The following is a 21884-nucleotide window of genomic DNA, read 5'->3' on the forward strand; positions in this document are numbered from 1 at the left end:
AGGATTGAGTTATTATCACTGATCCATATAAAGTCCCTCTCTCATTTATTTTAACTCCCACTCCCGATTTCTATTCCCCGACTTCCCATGTGCAACCTTCCTAATATGTTTGATACGCATCTTTTTGTTTGTATGTATTTTTAGAAAATGTTTATTGTTTTTGTGTGCAAAAAAAATTAATTAAAAAAAAAAGTTTGGCAGTAGCTATCAAAATTTAGACTGCACATCTTTTTTGACCCAGAAATTTTGCTTTTAGGAATTTACCTTACAGACGTATTCACACATGTGCAAAATGCCATCTGCCAGAGGCTCTTCATTGTGGCATTGTTGGGATAGTAAAATATGGGAAACAACCTAAAGGTCCATTCATAGGGGACTGTTCATTACGTATGTGTCATTCCTACAGTGAAATACTCTGCATCAATCAAAAGAGTGAGGCAGCCCTGTGCGTACCAATGTGGAATGATCTCCAAGATATACTGTCCAGTGAGAAAACAGGGTGATGCAAAGTGCATATGTTACCATTTATATGAGAAAGTATATGCCTATTCTTTTTTTTTTTTTTTTTTTTTTTTGAGACAGGATCTCAGTCTGTTATCTAGGCTGGAGTGCAATGGTGCGATCTTGGCTCACTGCAACCTCCACCTCCTGTGCTCCAATGATCCTCCCACCTCAGCCTCCTGAACAGCTGGAACCACAGGCACGTGCCACCACACCCAGCTAATTTTTTGTATTTTTTGTAGAGACAGGGTTTCACTATGTTGACCAGGCTTGTCTCGAACTCCTGGGCTCAAAGCAATCCACTTTCAAAGTTCTGGGATTACACGCGTGAGCCACGACACTTGGCCACCTATTCCTGTGTGTTAAATATCCCTTGAAAGATGTACAAGAAACATCTTTCTTGTTTCTTCGGGAACAGGCCAGGTGCAGTGGCTCATGGTTTGTAATTCCAGCACTTTGGGAGGCTGAGTCAGGAGCATTGCTTGAGCCCAGGAGTTTGAGACAAGCCTGGGCAACACAGCGAGACCCTGTCTCTACAAAAAAAAAATTTGTTTACATTACCCAGGCATAGTGGTGTGCACCTGTAGTCCCAGTTACTTGGGAAACTGAAGTAGGAAAATTGCTTGAGCCTGGCAGGTTGGGGCTGCAGTGAACTGTGATTGTGCCACTGCACTCCAGCCTGGGCAACAGAGGGAGACCCTATCTCTAACAAAAAAAAAAGAAAGAAAAAAAGGAAAAAGAAGAAACTGGGACAGTGTCTCTGGGGAGAAGACCTGGTGAAGTGGGACAGAGTAAGAGAGACACAATTTTCACCCTTTGGGAATTTGTATCTTGTGCATTTATTATCTACTCTCAAAATAAAGAAAACATTCATTTAAAAATAGCACTTGGCCAGGCGCAGTGGCTCACACCTGTAATCCCAGCACTTTGGGAGGCTGAGGCGGGTGGTTCACCTGAGCTTAGGAGTTCGAGACCAGCCTGGCCAACATAGTGAAGCCCCGTCTCTACTAAAAATACAAAAAAATTAGCCGGGCTTGGTGGCAGGTGCCCGTAATCCAAACTACTCAGGAGGCTGAGGCAAGATAATTGCTTGAACCCAGGGGGCGGAGGTTGCAGTGAGCCAAGATTACGCCACTTCACTCCAGCCTGGACGACAGAGCGAGACTCCGTCTCAAAAGAAAACAAAAAACAAACAAAAAAAACTCCGTCTCAAAAATAAATAAAATAAAATAAATAAAAATAGCATTTGGCCAGGTTTGGTGGCTGATTCCTGTAATCCCAGCACTTTGGGAGGCTAAAGCAGGAGGACTGCTTGAGGTCAGGAGTTCAAGACCAGCATGGGCAATATAGGGAGGATTCCCCCGCCCCGTCTTTACAGAAAAATTTAAAAATTAGCTGGTTGTGGTGGCTGAGTCCCAGAAGGCTGAGGCAGGAGGATCACTTCAGCCCAGGAGTTCGAGGTTACAGTAAGCTATGATTGCACCACTGCACTCCAGCCTGGGCAACAGAGTGAGACTCTGTCTCAATAATAATAATAATAGTCTCCACTTCTTTTCTTGCTGTCATTTTGAGTCCTTGCACACTAAATATCAATTCCCCTGCCTTAGCTGTGGCCTTGCCCCTTCATCGCTCAGGTGTCTCCCAGGCTGCACTTCTATGTTGATGACTCTGGAGTGAGCAGCTCCACCCCCCATCACCCAGCTTCAGAGCCATAAGCCACCTCTCTCCTGCCTCCTCCACCTAAGCATCCCCAGGTATCTGGAACTCAACACCTGCCAAACCCAATTCATCCACCTTCTCCCCAGTACCTCACCTGACACCTGCGCCCCTCCTACATATCCATCAAAGGGACAGCCACCCCAAGCCAATACCTAGAAGTCACCCCTCACTCATATTTTCACCCCTCTCACTCCCACAGGCTTGTATTGTGGTTGAGAGCTTGGGTCTGGAGCCAGGGTGCTGGGTGCGAATCCAAGCTCGGCCTCTTGGTAATGGTGTGACTTGAGCAAATGCCTTCATCGTTCTTGCCTTCAGCTTCCGGTCTGCAGACTGGGGAGAGCAACATATGCACCCCACAGATGGTGAAACATGGAAACGTTAGTGAGTGACCATGTCCAGTGCTCAGGGCAGTGTCTGGAACTTACTAAGAGCTCCCGAAATGCCAGCTATTTATGATGGCTGGTTTTACCCAATGAAGCCCAGGTCAGGCCTCCTCTGCTTAGCAGATCCCTCTTCCTGTGCCGTCAGCTGGCTCCGTTCCTACCACCCAGTAGCACTTATTGAGCCCCAGCTGTGTGCATTGCTTTGGGGGAGGGGACCCATTAACCTTCCATGTCCCCTCCTGGCCCTGGTGGACAGGTTTCTCCCGTGCCCAATGCCCTTGTTTGTACTTGTGTGTGGGAGGAGCTGGGCTCAGGATTAACAGAGGACACTCACTGGTTAACAGAGGCCGAAAGGCCTGGCCTGGGGACAGAAAAACACCTCCTTTTGTCAATGTTTGATGTGTTTCAGAAATGTTCCCTGGCCTGGGAACACAGATAATGGTCTGAGGGTAAGACACTTATTAACGTGTTACTTAAGAGAGGGAGGTAGCAGGGTGGAGCTGTAGCCGGGATCCAGGTGGCCCAGGGACTTGCTGTGTGATCTTCAGTGGGTGATGTCACCTCTCTGTGAATATCATACCAGTTCCCTCATCTGGGCCCTCATGGGGCAGAATAGATTCAGATCAAATCAGTGGAGAAGAGGTCACTCTGTTGTCCACTGGGCCTCCCAGGCCTAGGAGCAGGTAACTGAACAGCCCTGGAACAGAAGTGAGGCCAGCGGAGCTGAGGGGCAGGCCTGGGCCACTCTGCTTGTCCTAAGCTGGCTTTGGCTTCTGTGTCTCTGACCAACGGCCATCCCAGGGCACCAGGGTTAGTTTCCTTGAATGGATTCGTATTTGTGAAGTACCCATATACGTGTGTTGTGCTGTTGTAAGCACTATATATATCCTCTCAACAAGCCAGGAGGCAGGTGCTATTATTACCCCCATGTTACAGATGAGGAAACTGAGACGCACAGAAGTTTGTAACAATGTCTTGTTAGTGGTAGAGTGGAGTTTAAACCCACTGGCTCCAGAGCCTGGGCCCCTCACTTCTCTCCCCCATAGCTTCAAGCATGGCCCAGGGCCCATGCAAACGCTGCCTTGTGTGACAATCGCAGTAACCCTCCAGGGTAAGTGTTATGCTCATTGTGTGGCTGAAGAGACCGAAGCTTAGGAAGATGATCTAACCTCACCAGGGTCAAACAGCTTGTAAGCGGGGGAGCCAGGATGCAGATGCAGGTCACTCCAACTGCAAACCCTGGGGCTGCCGTGACCTCACATGGTCCCATGCACTTCCTCCAGCCAGTCAGCAGGTGACCCAGGCCTGGGTGGCTCAGAATATTGGGCGTTTCATATAGGGAACTGCACCAAGTATTGAAGAGGTCATTTCTGGATTGAGACTGCCCCTGTCCAGACTCCTGAGAGTACACATATCAGACCAGTCTCAGAGACCAGTCCGTGTGACCAAAGGCCCTTGCCTGGAACAGTGTGGCCAGCGCGGAACAGACCTAGCATGGATGGTCGGGGCACCCAGGCCGTGGGAATGGGAGTGGTCCCTGACCACGTCCCCCAGCCCATTCTGACAGCCTGTCCACACGGACACAGACACCTTAACACACTCAAAAAGGACCCTCCTCAGGATGACCTTCACTCCCACGCCCAAACCCTAAGATACACGTGCCAGTCCCTCAGCCTCTGGGGCAGTGGGTGTCATCCTTGGCTGCGTCACCCTCCAAACAAGTCTCAGGGCTGGATGGCATTATCATCTCTTCTGGTTCCGGGGTTGACTGGGCTCAGCCAGTGATTCTCCTAAAGGCTCTTTCGTGCGGTTGTAGCTGTAGTCAGGCGGGAGTTGGCCTGGAGTCATCCGAAGGCTTCCTCACTCATACCTCTGGTCATTGATGCTGGCTGTCAGCTGGGCCCCTGGCTGTGCTGTTGGCCTGAACACCTACACATGACCTCTCTGTGTGTCCTGGACTTCCTCACAGCCTGGAACCTGGGTTTCAACCCTGAGCCAACCCAAGAGACAGAAAAAGTGGGGGCTTTCAGCCTCTTAAGGCCTGAGCCTGTGGAAGCAGGACCCTGAGGGTGCAGAGAAAGCAGGGCTCCCATGAGGCCTTGAACAGGATTCTGCCTCTCTCCCCCGGGGCCCTGATTCTTCATTCATAAAGTGTGAGGAAGATGTACTAGAGCAGGAACTAGCAGACTTTTTCTTCAAAGGGCCAGGGAGTCAATATTTTAACACTGTGGCCCATACTGTCTTTGTTGCCACTCCTTAATGTCACCATTCTGGCACAAGAGCAGCCACAGACAATACATAAACAAAGGGTGCAGCCAGGTTCCAATAAAACCTTATTTATGGCCATTAAAATTTGAATTCGCATGTCTTTTATTTACCACAAAATATTCTTTAGATTTTTTTCTTTTTTTTTTTCTGAGCAGGACCCATTCTTAGCATGGGATTCATACAAAAACAGGTGGCCAGATTTGGCTTGTGGGTGTCATTTGTCCCTAAGCCTCTGGACTTGTGCAGAGCTTCTCACTTTAACTTGGAAAGGAATTACCTGGGGATCTTGTTAAAGTTGCAGATTCTGATTCAGTGCATTCAGCAGAGGCTAGAGAACCTGCATTTCCTTCCAGTTCCCGGGTGCTGCTGCTGCTGGTCCACAGAGCACACTTTGAGAATCATCCAGCTCAGCCAGTCTCTCAGGTTCAAAGTGTGGGTCTGCACTGAAAGAATGCTCCAGTCAGAACCCTGGACACACTCAGGGGCCTGGAATTTTCTTTTTCCTTTCTTTCCCTTTCCTTCTTTTTTTTTTTTTTTTTTTTGACAGGGTCCCACTCTGTCACCCAGGCTGGAGTGCTGTGGTGAAATCTCAGCTCACTGCAACCTCTGCCGCCCAGTCTCAAGGGATCCTCCCACCTCAGCCTCCCAAATAGCTGGGATTACCAGCGCACACCACCACACCTGGCTAATTTTTGTATTTTTTGTAGAGACGGGGTTTCACCATGTTGGCCAGGCTGGTCTCAAACTCCTGGCCTCAAGCGATCCTGGGCCAGCATTTTCTGTGTAACCTTCATCTCTGTCCCATGTTTTTCCTGCTTTATTTTTTTCCTTGTTTTTTGTGTCTCCCGCCAGTCTAGCCTCCAGCTAGAACATAAGCTCCTTGAGAGTCAGGCCTTGTTGCTGGGTTGCCCCACAGTCTGGTATCATGCAGGTGCTCAGTCAATATTCGTTAAATAAACGAATGAGTAATGCAGGGGGAGCCTGGTTGGCCTCCCTTAGCGCCCATCCCCACGGGGACTTCGTCATTCGATCACCACCTAGTGGGCACTTTTGTGTACTGCGAGGTGGGGGAGAAAAATGTCCATGTTTGAGTCTGATTCAGGCCGAAAGTAGAGATGTGGGCAGAGAGATGCCCCTTCTGGTGCCCCCGTATCCGTGTTTTTGTCTGCTTGCACAGAGCTCCTCAGAGAGCCTTCCTGGAGAAGGCAGCATTTGAGCTGAGCAATGAAGACAATATGCTTTGCAATGGTAGGAATGCGAGAGGGAGAAAAGGCATTCCTGGCAGAACAAAGGGTGAGCAAAGGCCTGGAGGCTGGAGCACGTCGACCTCGCCAAAGGGAGGAGAAGCAGCAGCGAGATGGGCAGTGGAAGGTGAGGTCAGATCAGGGTGTAAGAAGACGGACAGCGGCCCCAAGGGAAGGGAACTTGCGCTGAGAGTGAGTGATCCATGCCAGGCACTCCACACACAAGAGTTCGTTTAATCCCCACAAAGGCCACTGAAGTTGATTTTAGGACCCCCAATTTACAGACGAAGAAACTGAGGCTCAGGTCAGTGGAGGGACTTGCCCACGGTCACACAGCTGGTAAGGAGCAGAACTGGGTTTGAATAGAGATCATCTGACCGACTCTCTCCTCTCTGAGGGGGCCCTGCCTCTGGTCTGTGCTTGGTGAGGGGTGGGGAAGGGCACATGCTGGAAGCCCATTATACAGATATGGAAACTGAAGCCCAGACAGGGAGAACATTTTCTGATGACGCACAGCAAGCAAGGCCCAGTGTGGCTTTCATCCCGGCCCTGCCTGGGCTTTTGTTTGATGGCTGGAAGCTGATGCTCCCATACAAAGGACATGAGCAGCTGGCCACACAGACAGTAGCAGAGAGCCCAGTCTGGACCCCTTGGCCAGCCCGGACCCCTGGGAAATGTGCTCAGGCTTCCGCTCCCAGTGAGGTGTGGCCCTGGGGGCAGGGTAAGTGTGCAGAGCTGCAGGCTGGGGGGCCAGGTCCCCCTGAGGAAGGAAGGGAGGCATAGCAGGACCTGCCCCCAGGCTGTCCGGAGGCCGGCCTCCCCAGGGCAGTGGGGGTGGGGAAGAAGGCCACCCAGTTCTCCCAGCTGATCAGCAGACCTGGGTTGCCCCCAGACTCAGCCTGCTGCAGGCTTGCATGCCACACAGGAAGCCACTTGCCCCTTTCTCAGCCTCTGCTCTTCTGGGGAGCAGAGGGCCCCAGCCTAGAAGATTCAGAGGGGCGAGGGAGCCACCCCTACTCAGACAGGATCAGGCTTCAAACTATGTGATGTTCACCCCACAACAAGCCTTCAAGTGGGCACTGTTAGGATTCTCACTTTCAAGTCAAGACAACTTCGGCTCAGAGAGCCTCAAGTCCTTCTGCCTGAAGGACCTGCCCAAGGTCACCATGCTTGAGCTGGACTCAAATCCAGGTGCAGGTAACTGCTGTGGTTTGAACGTCCTCTCCAAAACTCACATTGAAATTTAATTGCGGCTGGGCATGGTGGCACATGCCTGTAATCTCAGCTACTCAGGAGGCCGAGGCAGGAGAATCGCTTGAACCCAGGAGGCAGAGGTTGCGGTGAGCCGAGATGGTGCCACCGCACTCCAGGCTGGGCGACAAGAATGAAACTCCATCTCAAAAAATAAAAATAAAATAAAATAAAATTTAATTGCTATTGTGACAGTGTTGAGAAATGGGTCCTTTAGGGGTGATTGGGTCATGAGGTGCTCTGCCCTCATGAAGAGATTAATGCAGTTATTATAGGATTGGATTACTTATGGCAAGAGTAAGCTTCTGACAAAAGGAAAAGTTTGGCCCCATTTCTCTCTCTGTCTTGTGGGCATGCTGGCCATGTGATGCCTTCTGCCATAGGATGACTGTCTCCAGATGCTGGCACTATTTTTCTAGACTTCCCATCCTCCAGAACCATGTGCCAAATAAAATTATTTTCTGTATAAGTTACCCAGTCTGCGGTATTTTGTGATAGCAGCGGAAAATAGATTAAGACAGTAACACTGAAGCATGTGACCACACCCTCATGGCTGCCCTGTCCTGACCTGCCAGCCAACCCCACATACATACCCCACTTCTCCCTGGACCCTCTCCTTTTACCTTCCCAGCTTCAAGCCTGGGAGCGACACAGGGCAAGGACAGGGTAGGGTCCAAGCCTTTTCATGGTTCCAGTGCCCAGCTTGGGTCCCCACAGGGTGAACACTCTACACATATTCTGTGTAAGTGAGTACATCCCTGTAAATGGGGATACCATTCTCAGTTTTTAAGTGGGAAAGCTGAGGGTTAAAAGGGGACAGTGTCCTGCCTGGGTCGCCAGCAAGTTCAAGGCAGAGCAGCGCCCTGTTCAGGCTTCTTGCCATCCAGCCTCAGGTTTCCTCCCTGGGGCGATGCAGCCTAACAAAGCTCCCTCAGCAGCTGGCACTGCCTGAAGTCCTGTCCATGAATCAGAAAGCTAGCACCTTGGGCCGCTTTTCTGCCAGGCATTGGCCAATCGCGCAGATGCCCAGCTGGCCCCTCTGGCACGCAAACACCCGGAATGTGCATTGGTTGGAGACCGCCAGGAGAAGATTACTGCGGTCAGATTTCTAGGGCTCCCTGGGAGGGAGTGCATTCTTTCTGTTGGGGATTTTTTACCAGAGTAGTTTCCTTAATCCTTCTCAGGGCATAGCTGGGATTTAGTAATGAGTTGTAACAGCCAGAATGGTTGCTTCTCTGAGCCGGGACCCAGCTGTTCGTTCTTGAACAAGCTGGGCTCCTCTTTTCCAGAGGTCCTGGCTCAGCTACCGCAGGGTGAGGTTGGGAGCAGGAATCCAGAACCAGAGTCACACCACCGCTCACAGGGGCAGAGCCTGTGCCCTCATTGTACAGATGGAGCCACGGAGGCCCAGAGAGGCTGTGAGGTGGGGTGGAGTCAAGAGCCGAGGTGGGCAGAACAACTTTGTGTGCAAAGACTCAGCTGGGGGTGGAGCCAAGGGGAGGGGCTACCTCCCAGGACCAAGGCCAGTCTTCGGGCACCAGGAACAGGGCCCACCAAGGGGTCTTGGGACCTGAGGGCAGGACTGGTCCCACTGGGAAGCTTCCCCCCAGGAGACAAGCTCTGCGTTGCATTCTGTTTTATAGGGGTGCAGTCAAGGAGGATCCGTCCAAGCTGAGAAACAGCAGGAGTGACCCCTGGAAGCTGTGTCTTGGGTCGGGTCCCCAGAAGCAGGCTCTCTGCTGAGGATTTGTGAGCGAGTGATTAAGAAAGTGCCCCCAGAATAAACCAGGAAAGGAGTGGGAAGCAGGAGAGGGGAGGGAAGGAAGACCAACAGTGCCATGTCTGGCCAAGTCCAGCAGGCAGTTGCTTCATTGCGATCCCGAGGGCCACTCTGGAATGTAAGTTACATCTCAGGGTTATTGAAACCCTAGGCAAGGAAGCTGGGCTTCCATACTCCCCACACCCCATGAGTTAGCATCATCCACGGAGATCTGGGCAGACTGCAGCTTCCTGGAGGAGGAGGCATGGGCCTTGCTGTGTGACGACCCAGCGGGGCATGCAGGTTCTGAGGAAAAAGGGTTTGAGCAGAACCTGAGGGAGGAGCTCAGGCATGCTGCTTGAAGGCCAAGGTTGCCCTGGATAAGGACCAAGGTCCCATCCCTGATTTAGGACAGGCCAAGGAGGAGCAAGGGGATGGAGGCAGGGGATGGCTCCCTGCAGGCCCAAGTGAAGTTCACACTGCCATTTCAGCAAAAGTCCCATAAGCCACCTCAGGAAATCCCTCTGTCATCTGCTGCTGTTTGGGGCCAAAAGCTTGAACTGTGATGAATTTTGTGAAAGGGAGAACTGCCTCATTCTGCCAAAGCCATTCAAAAGTGAGTCACTAGCCCAGAACAGGCCCCACACAGCTGCGCCAGCTCAGAGCCCATCTAGCCGCACCTGCAGGAGCTCAGGCCCGAGGTGGACATCGGGCCTGGGCCCCAGGGCAGAGCCATGACCAACGAGGGGCAGCCCAGGGAGCTACTCCCCACCCTTCAGTGGGCCCCACTTCCCTTCCCTCCTCCGCTCCCTGAAGGCCCCGCCCAGACCTCTTGGCCTCCGGCCTTGCCTCCTCCAACCTGATCTCCCGGGGTTGCCCAAGGGTCTCCTCTAAAAAGCAAATCTGGTCCTGTCCTTCCCCTGCCTGCCACATTCCATGGCTCCTCATTGCTCTCAGAAGTAAGACCAAAGTCCCTGTGTGCTCCCAAGCCCTCTCCTGATGATGCAGAGGCATAGCCCATACGGACTGAGAGCTGCTCACTTCAGGCAGAAGCCAGGCATCCTGGCAGCCCCTGAGAGCCACCCAGCTGGCCAGGAGGAGCTGCCCCAGACCTGCTCCCAGGCCTCCCTTTCTCTGTAATTCATATATAGAAATAATTCACATACAGAAAGCATCTAAATCAGGAGCCAACCCTCCACCAGAGGGAGCGGCGCCCTGGAGGTAGAAGTGGAGCTTTTCTTAGTCATTACATTTGGTTTTGTTTTGGGGGAAAAAACCAAAATGAAACATTTAAGGTCTTATTTTCACAATCACCTGTGGAATGAGGAGGCTTCCAGATGGTATTTGGTGACAGCACCAGGAACCTTGTGGTCCTGCGAGGGCATTCAGGGGTAGGGAGTCTAACTCATCCCCAAATCCTCATGGCTCCAACTTTAAACACACCCAGAAGCTGATCTTGTCCCCCAGCTCAGCTCCGCCACCTGCACCCGGTCCAAGCTGAGGCCCCTCTGCCCCAGCCTCCTGGTGCCCCACTGTTTCTGCCCTGGGCCTGCTCCAGTCTCTTCTCACGGGCAGCCAGAGGCAAGCCTCTGCCCCAGTAAGGGATCTCTCCAAAGGCTCCTGTCTCCCTCTGGGTAAAGCCAGGGTCCTAATCACGGCCCACAGAGGCCAACACCACCACCACCTCTGACCTCCCTCCCTCTGTCTCCAGCTTTCCTGGGATCCCGCCTGGGATCCCCTCTGCCCAGCACTCAGGCCTCCTGCACCAGCTGTTCCCCTGCCTGGAACATTCTCCACTCCCCTCAGGTCCACAGGGTCTGAGCCTCATGTCCTGCAGATCTCGCTCAAAAGGTGGCCCTTCACTGGCTTCCCTGATGGCACCACTTCCTGCCCACCAGTCCTTCTCTCCCTCCCTCACTCTGCCTCGTCTAGCCCTGGACACTCTCCACCAATTTGATACATCTTTATTTCTCTGTTTATTATCTAGTTTCCCTCCATGCCCACCAGGATATAAGCTCTGAGAGCAGGGGCTTTGTTTCATTCGCTGCCATAATTCCAGTACCAAGAACAATGCCTGGCACCTCCTAGTAGGTGCTCAATAAATATTTATTGAATGAATGAATGATTGAATTATGTCTGTCATTGACGGAGGGAAACCTGGGCAACATAGTGAGACCCCATCTCTACCAAAACTAAATAATTAGCCAGGTGTGGTGGTGCACTCCTGTAATCCCAGCTACTCCAGAGGCTGAGACAGGAGGATTGCTTGGTGCCAGGAGGTAGAGGGCACAGTGAGCCATGATCACACCACTACACTCCAGCCTAGGCAACAGAGAGAGATCTAGTCTCAAAAAAAAAAAAAAAAAAATGAAAAGTAAAAAAGAAAAGAAAATACATAGGGGTGGGCAGATTTCCCCCAAGATGCTCTAAGGATGCCCTCTCTAGCTGCAGGAGTCAGTCTGAAGTTACCTCCTGGGGGAAGTCTTCTGTCCAGTTTTTAAATGGAAGTTCTAGTTGCAGGCAGCAAGTCTCATCACTGAATAGAACCGGTTTTCATTTGGTGCAAACACTACCTCCTCCAGGAAGCCCTCCCAGGACCCTTCCCAGCCCCTAGTGAAAGTGCCTCCCTCCTGCTAGGCTGCCACTTTCTCCCTTGTGGTCCATCATGGATGTCAGTGCCAGGCCAGTGAGCACCCCCAGCAGGCGCCTGAGTCATACCCAGAGTGCAGCTGGAGAGCCCCTTTCTGCTCACACTTCACAGGGCCCCATGCTGGCCTCAGCCACGTCCATCTTCTCATTTAAGCCTTACAACAACCCTCCAAGGTAGTCATCACCATCCCCATCTTACAGATAAGGAAACTGCGGTCAGAGGCCACAGAGGTGACTTACCCGAGCCCCACACCTGGCGTCACAGTGGAGTGGAGCCTGGCTCCTTGGCCCTAAGTTCAGCCCCCATCACAGCTGCCGCATTCACAGCCAGTGCTCAACACGTGTTCACGTGTTTGGAGGATCAAGCAAGCCCGAGTTCTCGGGGCTCCCCAACCAGCATGAAGACCGTGTAACCACAGCACGGATGGGCGGGCCGCTGGGCAATGGCCAGGCTCACGCTCTGCTGAGCCCTGGAGGTCACGACTCCTCTGCTGCTCTGTGCAGAGAAAGAAAAGGCAGTCACCTCTCTCTTCCCTTGCTGGAAGGTGAGGCCCAGGGGGTCCGGCCTGTGGGATGTGAAGAAGCCACACATTGGTGCCCATCACCTGGTCCTCAGCCTCTCCTTAGGGCAGAGTCGAGACTCAGAAGGTTGAAAGAGCTGGAAGCTGGGGACAGAGCCCGCACCAGTGCCTTTGCCTCTTATCAGTCAGTCCGATTTTTGTTCTCTGAACCCCCCTGCTACATAACAGAATGGTGATCTCTCTCTCCCCCTCTCTGGGATGTGTACCTCAGTTTCCTTGTCTGTAATATGGGGGTAACTGAACCCCCATATTAAAAGGATCCAAGGATAAATGAGATAACACAAGTGCTTGGCATAGGGCCTGGAAGAAAGAAAGTAAATTCTTTTTTTTTTTTTTTCCACTCTGTCGCCCAGGCTGGAGTGCAGTGGTGTGATCTCAGCTTACTACAACCTCCGCCTCCCAGGTTCAAGCGATTCTCCTGCCTCAGCTTCTTGAGTAGCTGGGATTACAGGTGCATGCCACCATGCCCGGCTAATTTTTGTATTTTTAGTAGAGACGAGGTTTCACCATGTTAGACCAGGCTGGTCTCGAACTCCTCAGGTGATTCACCTGCTTCAGACTCCCAAAGTGCTGGGATTATAGGCACTGTAATCCGCGGTGAGCCACCACACCCGGCCCAAAAGAAAGTAAATTCTTAATAAGCAGAACATGTAATTATTAGCTAGCACATATATTACTTTGCCTCCTTCTTCCCCACTCTTACAAATGTATCTCAAGGCCGGGAGCTACAAACTTGGTTATTAGACATCCTATTTGTTTAGGATGAAAAACAAAACAAAATAACAGTTCCCAATGCTGGAGAATGCCGTGCAGAAATAGTACAGTGTCAGCCGGGCATGGTGGCTCACGCCTGTAATCCCAGCACTTTGGGAGGCCAAGGTGGGTGGATCACCTGAGGTCAGGAGTTTGAGACCAGCCTGGGCAACATGGTGAAACTCCATCTCTACTAAAAATACAAAAATTAGCCGGGTGTGGTGGCTCATGCCTGTAGTCCCAGTTACTCGGGAGGCTGAGGTGGGAGGATTGCTTGACTCAGGAGGTTGAGGCTGCAGTAGGCTGTGATCATGCCACTGCACTCCAGCCTAAGCAACAGAAGAGACCCTGTCTCAAAATATAAAATAAATAAAATAAAGCACAGTGTAATAGCATTTTATGAGCATTTTAAATATTCAAGGTATTTTATCAAATGTTAAATACTAATAATTTCTCATTTTTGTCTCAGCTCTCTTGACTTTTAAAATGTATGCCAAAAAATCAGTCATTTCGAAGCTGTCCAGTTGAGTGAGCTGTAAACTGGGTTTACAATATTGCCAAGTGAGGCATTTCCTCAAACTGGCAAACTAATATAAATGTCTCCCCCTGTCTTTTGTCAGGTGTAGTCTTTCCTTCTTCTTTTTTCTTTTCAGACCTGGTGAGCAGGAAGTAGAGGATCGTTTTGAATTCAGCAGATTTTGAATGCCAGATCAGGAGTGGATCTCTGGGATAAGATGCAATGGGCCCACACACTTATATGTCACCAGAGTCCACTCTTTGGGAAACAGCAATTTGACAGAACATGTCAAGAGCTTGTGAAAATAAGTAATTCACATTCGACCTGTTACCCAGAAAAAACCGGGGTGCATTCACCTGGTGAATCTCAGACAGCTCTCCATGAGAACACAGGTTTGGATCAGTAGGAGTTTTATGACTCGTCGCAGGTAAGAAGAGCCCTGGGAGGCTTCTCCAAAGCAGTGTCTCCCTGAGGGAAGGTGACAGGAGGGTTTTATGCAGTGATGGAGGGGACGAGGGGCCCCGCTGCTGCAGACACAGGGCATCATCATGCCAGCCCACAGGTTGCGTGTGTTGGTGATGAGGTGGAGCTCATGGTCAGCATGGTCATGAGGAATGTGCACTCAGGTTCATCTAGAACAGGGGTGTCCAACCTCTTGGCTTCCCTGGGCCACACTGGAAGAAGAATTGTCTTGGGCCACACATAAAATACACTAATACTAACTGTATCTAATGAGCTAAAAAAAAAATCGCAAAAAGAAAATCTCATCATGTTCAAAGAAGGTTTATGAATTTGTGTTGGGTCACATTCAAAGCCGTCCTGGGCCGCTGGTTGGACAAGCTTGAACCAGAAGTTGCCTGGGTCTGTCAGGAACTGGTGCCAGCAACTAGGTGACCACATTCAACACAGGGTTTGGGAAAAAACAAGCTGCAAAGTAGGAGGCTGTCAAACGGGCTTATTGCTCCAGTTGACCAAATGCCTATAGTCCCTGGAAATCCTCCCTGTCTGCCTACAGACCTGTTGGAATTTTATTTGGAGCCTTAAAGGAAATGTGACTGTGGGAGCTGAGTCACATAACACGCAACCACAGCCTCTGTTTCTCTGATTATAGATCAGCTTCTTCCATACCTGCATTCTTTTGTAAAGTGTTGTAAAAGACTAAAGGGCACTGGAGGAAAGACCCCTTTTTCCTAATTACTGACTCTCCTTGTAGGTTAACTTCCTTCTTTCCTCTCTTGCACCTGACTCCGACCAGATAGCACAAAAGGCTCTGTGACAATCAATTTACTCAAGATAGATTGTTGACTATATCTTTCCTGAAAAAGAACAAGCTGCAACCAATCAGACTGCTGTAATTCATAAACCAGCCTCGTATGGAAAAGGCTGCTAAACTTTAGTAATCCTGCTAAACTTCTTTGTTTCTACCTATACAAGTAAAACCTTAACTTCTCCATTTCAGAGCACTGATTCCATTCCTCTGGAGTCTGTGTTTCCCGGACAGTCATCCTTAAACTTTGCACTTGCATTCACTCTTTTTTTTTTGTTTTGTTTTGAGATGGAGTCTTGCTCTGTTGCCCAGGCTGGAATGCAGTTGTGCAATCTCAGCTCACTGCAACCTCCACCTCCCAGGTTCAGCCGATTCTTCTGCCTCAGCCTCTTGAATAGCTGGAATTACAGGCGTATGCCACCACACCTGGCTAATTTTTGTATTTTTAGTAGAGACAGAGTTTCACCATGTTGGCTGGGCTGGTCTCAAACTCCTGATCTCAGGTGATCCACCCCCTGCTTGGCTTCCCAAAGTGCTGGGATTACAGGCATGAGCCACTGCGCCCAACCACATGAACTCTTTAGAACAGGGTTCTGATCTTTTTGATTATCAGGTTGAAAAGCCATAGAAACCATTTACATACTTTAACCAATTATTTCCTCTGGGATTTATCCTTATGTGACCTAGAAATTCCTTATCTGACCTAGAAATTCCTTATCTCACCTAGAAAGCATCTTGCCAAAAGAAACACATTTGCCTTCTATCCCTCTGTTACCCCATTATCCACTGCAGAAAAGAAGCCGGAAGAAAAGAAGTCAGAATTCCAACCACACCTGGATGGACTTTTCCACAAGATAATGTCTGCCTCTCAGACTCATTCCATTTACAGGTTAATTTCTGTCTCCCTGATCCATTCATTCTCCTTAATAATCATTTACTGCTTCTCAAAAGAATGCTGTATATCCCCCATCTCCTTGCTCCCCTAGGAAAAAGAGTACATAAGCTTCTGTACCCCATTGGGGATTGGGGTAATCACACTGTAATTCTCTCCCATGAATGTTAATAAATGTGTATACTTTCTCTCCTACTAATCTGCCTTTTGTCAGTTGATTTTCAGTGAACCTTCAGAGGGAAAGGGGGAAGTTTTCCCTTCACCCATATGCAGGCATGTAAAGATGTTCATTGCAGTGCTGTTTATAGCAGAGAAAATGGCAAACACAATCGAACAATAGGGAGATGGTTAAGAAAAAATGCAAAATTGCAGTTAGACTGGTCTCTACCGTCAGGGAGGTTTTTTTTTCACCCTTTTTGATTCTCACAGCAGCCCTATGATGTAGACAAAACCAGGTTCATATTTATTCTCCCCATTATTCATGGCGGTGGGGGCCAGGATGCAGACTGAAATTGCGAGAAATTCTGGGTAGAGCTTCCAACAGGGAATCAGATTCTGAACTGAGAACAGCTCCCAGGTGTCCTAAAGTGGAACCCAGAGCTGACTCACAGCAGCGTGTGTCTGACAGGGTGATCCAGCGGCAAGTCCCCACTCCTGGGTGAAGATGAAACCACCTTTGCGAAAATTATGACAGAGGCTGGGCGCGGTGGCTCACACCTGTAATCCCAGCACTTTGGGAAGCCAAGGCGGGTGGATCACCTGAGGTCAGGAGTTCAAGACCAGCCTGGCCAATATGGTGAAACCCCATCTCTACTAAAAATATGAAAAAATTAGCTGGGCGTGGTGGCAGGTGTCTGTAATCCCAGCTACTTGGGAAGCTGAGGCAGGAGAATCGCTTGAACCTGGGAGGCAGAGGTTGCAGTGAGCCAAGATTGCACCACTGCACTCCAGCCTGGGCAACAAGAGCGAAACTCCATCTCAAAAAAAAAAAAAAAAAATTATGACAGAGAAAGAGATCTGACCTAACCAACTCCATCTTGCCTTTAACCTCCAAGCTGCCCTGTTCATTCTTGGGTGTAGGCTGAACTTAGTTTATAGTTTAACTTTGAAACAAAGATGCTAACAGCCCTTTCGCTAAACAAACCCCTTCCTGCCTGGGGACCAGATTGTCTTTGTAAGACTAACAAACTAACCATAAGATTAGAAATTATGGTTTAGGAGTCACACAGCTGGCTACAAGATTCTGAACCTTCCCAATTCTAGGGAATTGGATAACATTGCGATTGTAAAACCTAAGATTGGCACTTGAGGTATTTCTCAGACCCTGCACTGCTGGTGCACTCTGATGCACAAGCTGGTGCCACCCAGGCCTATAATCTGGCTCAACCAGTTCTGCGATCCCACCGAGGAACAGAAGACAGCAAGAATCCACTTCAGGCCAGGTGTGGTGGTTCACGCCTGTAATCCCAGCACTTTGGGAGGCTGAGGTGGGCGGATAATTTGAGGTTAGGAGTTTGAGACCAGCCTGGCCAACATGGTGAAACCCTATCTCTACTAAAAATACAAAAATTAGCCAGGCATGGTAGCGCATGTCTGTAATCCCAGCTACTTGGGAGGCTGAAGCAGGAGAATTGCTTGAACCTGGGAGGCAGAGGGTGCAGTGAGCCGAAAACGTGCCACCACACTCTAGCCTGGGTGACAGAGGGAGACTCTATCTCCAGAAAAAAAAAAAAAAAAAAGAATCTACTTCAACCCCCATATGGTTTCATCTTCTATCTGACCAATACGCACTCCTGACTCCCTGGTCCCAGACCCGCTGAATTATCCTTAAAAGACCCATTTTTGAATTTTCTAGGGGCTGATTTAAGTAATAATAAATTCCAGTCTCCTGTTTAGCCGGCTCTACATGTATTAAACTCTTTCTATTGCAATTCCCCTGTCTTGATATATTGGCTCTACCTGGGCAATGGGCTAGAACTTGTTGGGCTGTTACTAAGACAGTGTAAGATCAAGCTTCATTCTGGCCCACTCTCCCCATCTCACCCAGAAGAGGTAGCCTCCTAGGCTGCCCCTTCCTCTCTGATCTGACTGGGATTTCCCCCCGGTTAGGGAGCTCTGGAAGAACCCCCAGTCCCAGGCCCCACCTTGCTCTGAGCTGGGCTTACAGGAAGCCCCCTGTGCACCCCTGTCCCATGAGGTCATGGGAAAAACCCTGGGAAACTCTAACACCTGCTGCAGGTGCTTGCTGTTCCTTTTTTTTTTTTTTCAAGCTGCAGAATTTCTGTACCATGCAAAACTTGTCGATAATAATATAACAAACATTTCCATCTCTATTGCCCTGCTTAGGAAATAAATCTTACAGGGACACTGGAAGACTCTTGGGTGCCCCTTCCTGATCCTGTTCCTCACCTCTGTCACCAGGGGTAACCTAAACCTGAACTGCGTGTTTATCCATAAATGATAAGTGGTATTGCTTTGCATGGTTTTAAACTTTCAGTAGTGGTTTCTTTCTTTTATTCATTCATAAATTCACAAACATATACTTATTGAGAACCTACTGTATGTGAGGCACCATCCTAAGCCCTGGGAACATCCGTAAACAACAGAGAGGATCACTGCTCTCGTGGGACACACATTCTGGTGGGGTGAGCCAAACCATAAACAAAAGGTATGAAATTGAGATACACTATTAATATATTAGAACATGAGAAGTACAGAGGGAAAAAATAAGGGAAGCTGGAGAGGCTGGGGTGGAATATTGCGATTTTAAGTAGGATTGCAATTTTTTTCCCTTTTTTCTTTTTTGAGAAAGGGTCTTGCTCTGTCCCCCAGGCTAGAGTGCAGTGGTGCAATCATAGCTTGCTGCAGCCTCAAATTCCCCAGGTTCAAGCAACCCTCCCAGCTCAGCCTCCTGAGTGGCCAGGACTACAGGTGCACACCATCAAGCCTAGTTAATTTTTTTTTTTTTTTTGAGACGGAGTCTCGCTCTGTTGCCCAGGCTGGAGTGCAGTGGCATGATCTCCGCTCACTGCAAGCTCCACTTCCCGGGTTCATGCCATTCTTCTCCCTCAGCCTCCCGAGTAGCTGGGACTACAGGCGCCTGCCACCACACCCAGCTAATTTTTTTGTATTTTTTTTGGTAGAGACGAGGTTTCACCGTGTTAGCCAGGATGGTCTCCATCTCCTGACCTCGTGATCCACCTGCCTTGGCCTCCCAAAGTGCTGGGATTACAGGCGTGAGCCACCCGGCCTGGCCAATTTTTTTTTTTTTAAGTAGAGACAAGGTCTCACAATGTTACCCAGGCTGGTCTCAAACTCCTGAGCTCAAGTGATCCTCTTGCCTCAGCCTTCCAAAGTGCTGGGATTACAGGTGTGAGCCACCATGCCCAGCTAGATTGCATCCTTGTATATCTTGTGTATTTATTCAATATTGTATACGTTTTGTATAACCATGCCATCTTTATTCATTCCCCATCAATAACTATTTATTATATCTTTCTCTTTTATTTGTCCTTATAAACAATGTTGCCATAAGCATTCTTGTAAATGTCTTTTTTTTTTTTTTTTTTAAGTCAGGGTCTTGTTCTGTCACCCAGGCTGGAATACAGTAGCACAATCATAGTTCACTGTAACCTCAAACTCTTGGCTCAAGTGATCCTCCCACCTCAGCCTCCTGAGTGCCAAGACTACAGGTGCATGCCTCTATGCCTGGCTCATTTTTAATTTTTTTTGTAAAAGCAGTGTCTTTTTATGTTGCCCAGGCTGGTCTCAAACTTCTTACCTCAAGTGATCGTTCTGCCTTGGGCTCCCAAAGCACTGGGATTACAGGCATCAATATCTTTTTGTGTACACATGGGAGAGATATTCTAGGGCATGTATCCTAATATAAAATTATTGAGTCCAGAGTATCTTCAACCTAGCTTAGCTAGATGGTACCAATGGCTTCTGCAAAAACAAATAAAATAAAATAAAATAATTAGCCAGGCATGGTGGCACACACCTGCTGGGTCAATAGGCATAAATGTTTTCAAAAAAAATTTAAAAAATTAGCTAGGAATGGTGGCACACACCTGTAGTCCCAGCTACCTGGGGGGCTGAGGTGGGAGAATCACGAGCCTAGGGGTTCGAGGCTGCAGTGAGCTAGGATCACACCACTGCACTCTAGCCTGGGCGACAGAGTGAGACTCTGTCCTAAAAAAAAAAAAAGAAAGAAGAAAGTAATTTTAAAAATATTTTGTTTTCAAAAACCTAGAATTGAAGAATACAAGTATCTGGCATGAAGAAAATGTCCTACAAGTTTGCAGAGAAAAAGTGGATTTCATACAAAGGATCATGGATCCAAATGGCACTGGATTCTTTAACAGCATCAGTGGGAACAAGAACATGATAGAGGAATATGTTCAAAATTCTGAAAGAAAGGGTTTGTAGTTAAATTAGTGATGAAAATTAGTAAACCAAGCCAATGGTAAAAACAAGACAATTGGGCAGGGCACAGTGGCTCGCACCTGTAATTCCAGCACTCTGGGAGGCTGAGGTGGTGGATCACCTGAGGTCAGGAGTTTGAGACCAGTGTGGCCAACATGGTGAAACCCCATCCATCTCTACTAAAAGTACAAAAATTAGCTGGGCTTGGTGGCGTGTGCCTGTAGTCCCAGCTACTCAGGAGGCTGAGGTAGGAGAATCACTTGAACTCGGGAGGTGGAGGCTTCAGTGAGCCAAGACTGTGCCATTAAACTCCTGCCTGGGGGACAGAGAGAGACTGTGTCTCAAAGAAAAAAAAAAAAAAAAAAAAAAGCAGGACAATTATTAGCCCTAAAAATCTTGAAAATAGATTTGCAGTCAGAATAAAGCAAATAACGAATATTGATCTGATCAGAATGACAAATAACTATATTGGGAGGCTGTGGGGGGTGGGAATACATATATTAATATGTGTTTTGTTCCAGGGTGGGGGTTATTGTGAGTGAGTGGTTGATGAGAGCCAAATTCTCCCCTTCCGTAATGACAAATCACTATATAATGTAAAAACCTGAAAAATCAAGAAGTAGCAATATAAGCATGGTATTTAGAGAAAATACACTAAATACTTAAATGATTGAAATAGTATCTCTGAGGCTGTGTGTGGTGGCTCATGCTTGTAATCCCAACAGTTTGGGAGGCCAAGGCAGGAGGACTGCTTGAGCCTAGGAGTTCGAGACAAGCTTGGGCAATACAGGGAGACCCATGTCTACGATAAATGATAAGAGTTAGCTGGGCATGGTGGCACATGCCTGTGGTTCCCGCTACTCAGGAGGCTGAGAAGGGAAAATCACTTGTACCCTGGAGGTCGAGGCTGCAGTGAGCCGAGATCATACCACTGCACTCTAGCCTGGGAGACAGAGTGAGACCCTGTCTCAGAAAAGAAAAAAAAAAAAAGTATCTCTGGGACTGAAAAAACAGCAGGGCCACGCCTGAGGGAGCGGCTTCAGGGAATCGCTGATTTTTGTAACAAATCTTGTAGAATTTTTTGACCTTTGAAATCATGTGCATGTATAACTTTGATACAAATTAAAGTTAAATTTAAAAGCTCCCCTGAGATTAGCAGCCTTTTACATATGTCTTTTAGATCTCTTCATTTGTTTCCTTAGGATAAATTCCAGAGGTGGGATGGCTGGGTCAACAGGCGTTAGTGTTTTCTAGACCGTATCACCCACAGTGGTAAACAGGGCACCCATCTTTCCCTTTCCAGAGGGTTAATAGCCTTTACTTGCCAGTCTTTGCAAACACCATTATCAATTTTCACATCTCTGCCAAACTGAGGGTAAAACACGGTATTACACGGTAGTTTTAATCTGTGCTTCTTTGACTACTAAATAGTTTTACATAGTTAACATATTTAACCATTTTTAGTTCTTCTTTTATTAATTTCCTGTTACTGTTCTTTGTCCATTTTGTTCACCTTTTTCACTCTTGATTTGTAAGGGCTCTTTAAATAGCAAGCCTGCTCATTCTGTATCACACATTGCAAATATTTCCCCCACAGTGGGCCCTTCTCCTTTCAATGTTCTTTTTTGATATAAGGGATTTTTTTTGTTTTTATATAGTTAAGTCCATCATTTAT

At 48.6% G+C, this 21884-nt stretch overlaps 1 long non-coding RNA gene across 1 annotated transcript in view; it reads right to left on the reverse strand.

The window, feature by feature from the left end:
• Positions 1-491: 491 nt before the first annotated feature.
• Positions 492-21884, reverse strand: part of LOC129490158 (uncharacterized) — a 40686-nt gene continuing 19293 nt past the window's right edge. Inside the window, exons 5-7 of the long non-coding RNA XR_008660183.2 lie at positions 13982-14093; positions 12015-12270; positions 492-7511 (exon numbers count right to left, since the gene is read on the reverse strand). This is a non-coding gene — a long non-coding RNA (uncharacterized lncRNA). The remainder of the gene's footprint in view (positions 7512-12014; positions 12271-13981; positions 14094-21884) is intronic.

The sequence above is a fragment of the Symphalangus syndactylus genome, chromosome 9 (genome assembly GCF_028878055.3).
Source record: "Symphalangus syndactylus isolate Jambi chromosome 9, NHGRI_mSymSyn1-v2.1_pri, whole genome shotgun sequence".
NCBI classification, from domain to species: domain Eukaryota; kingdom Metazoa; phylum Chordata; class Mammalia; order Primates; family Hylobatidae; genus Symphalangus; species Symphalangus syndactylus.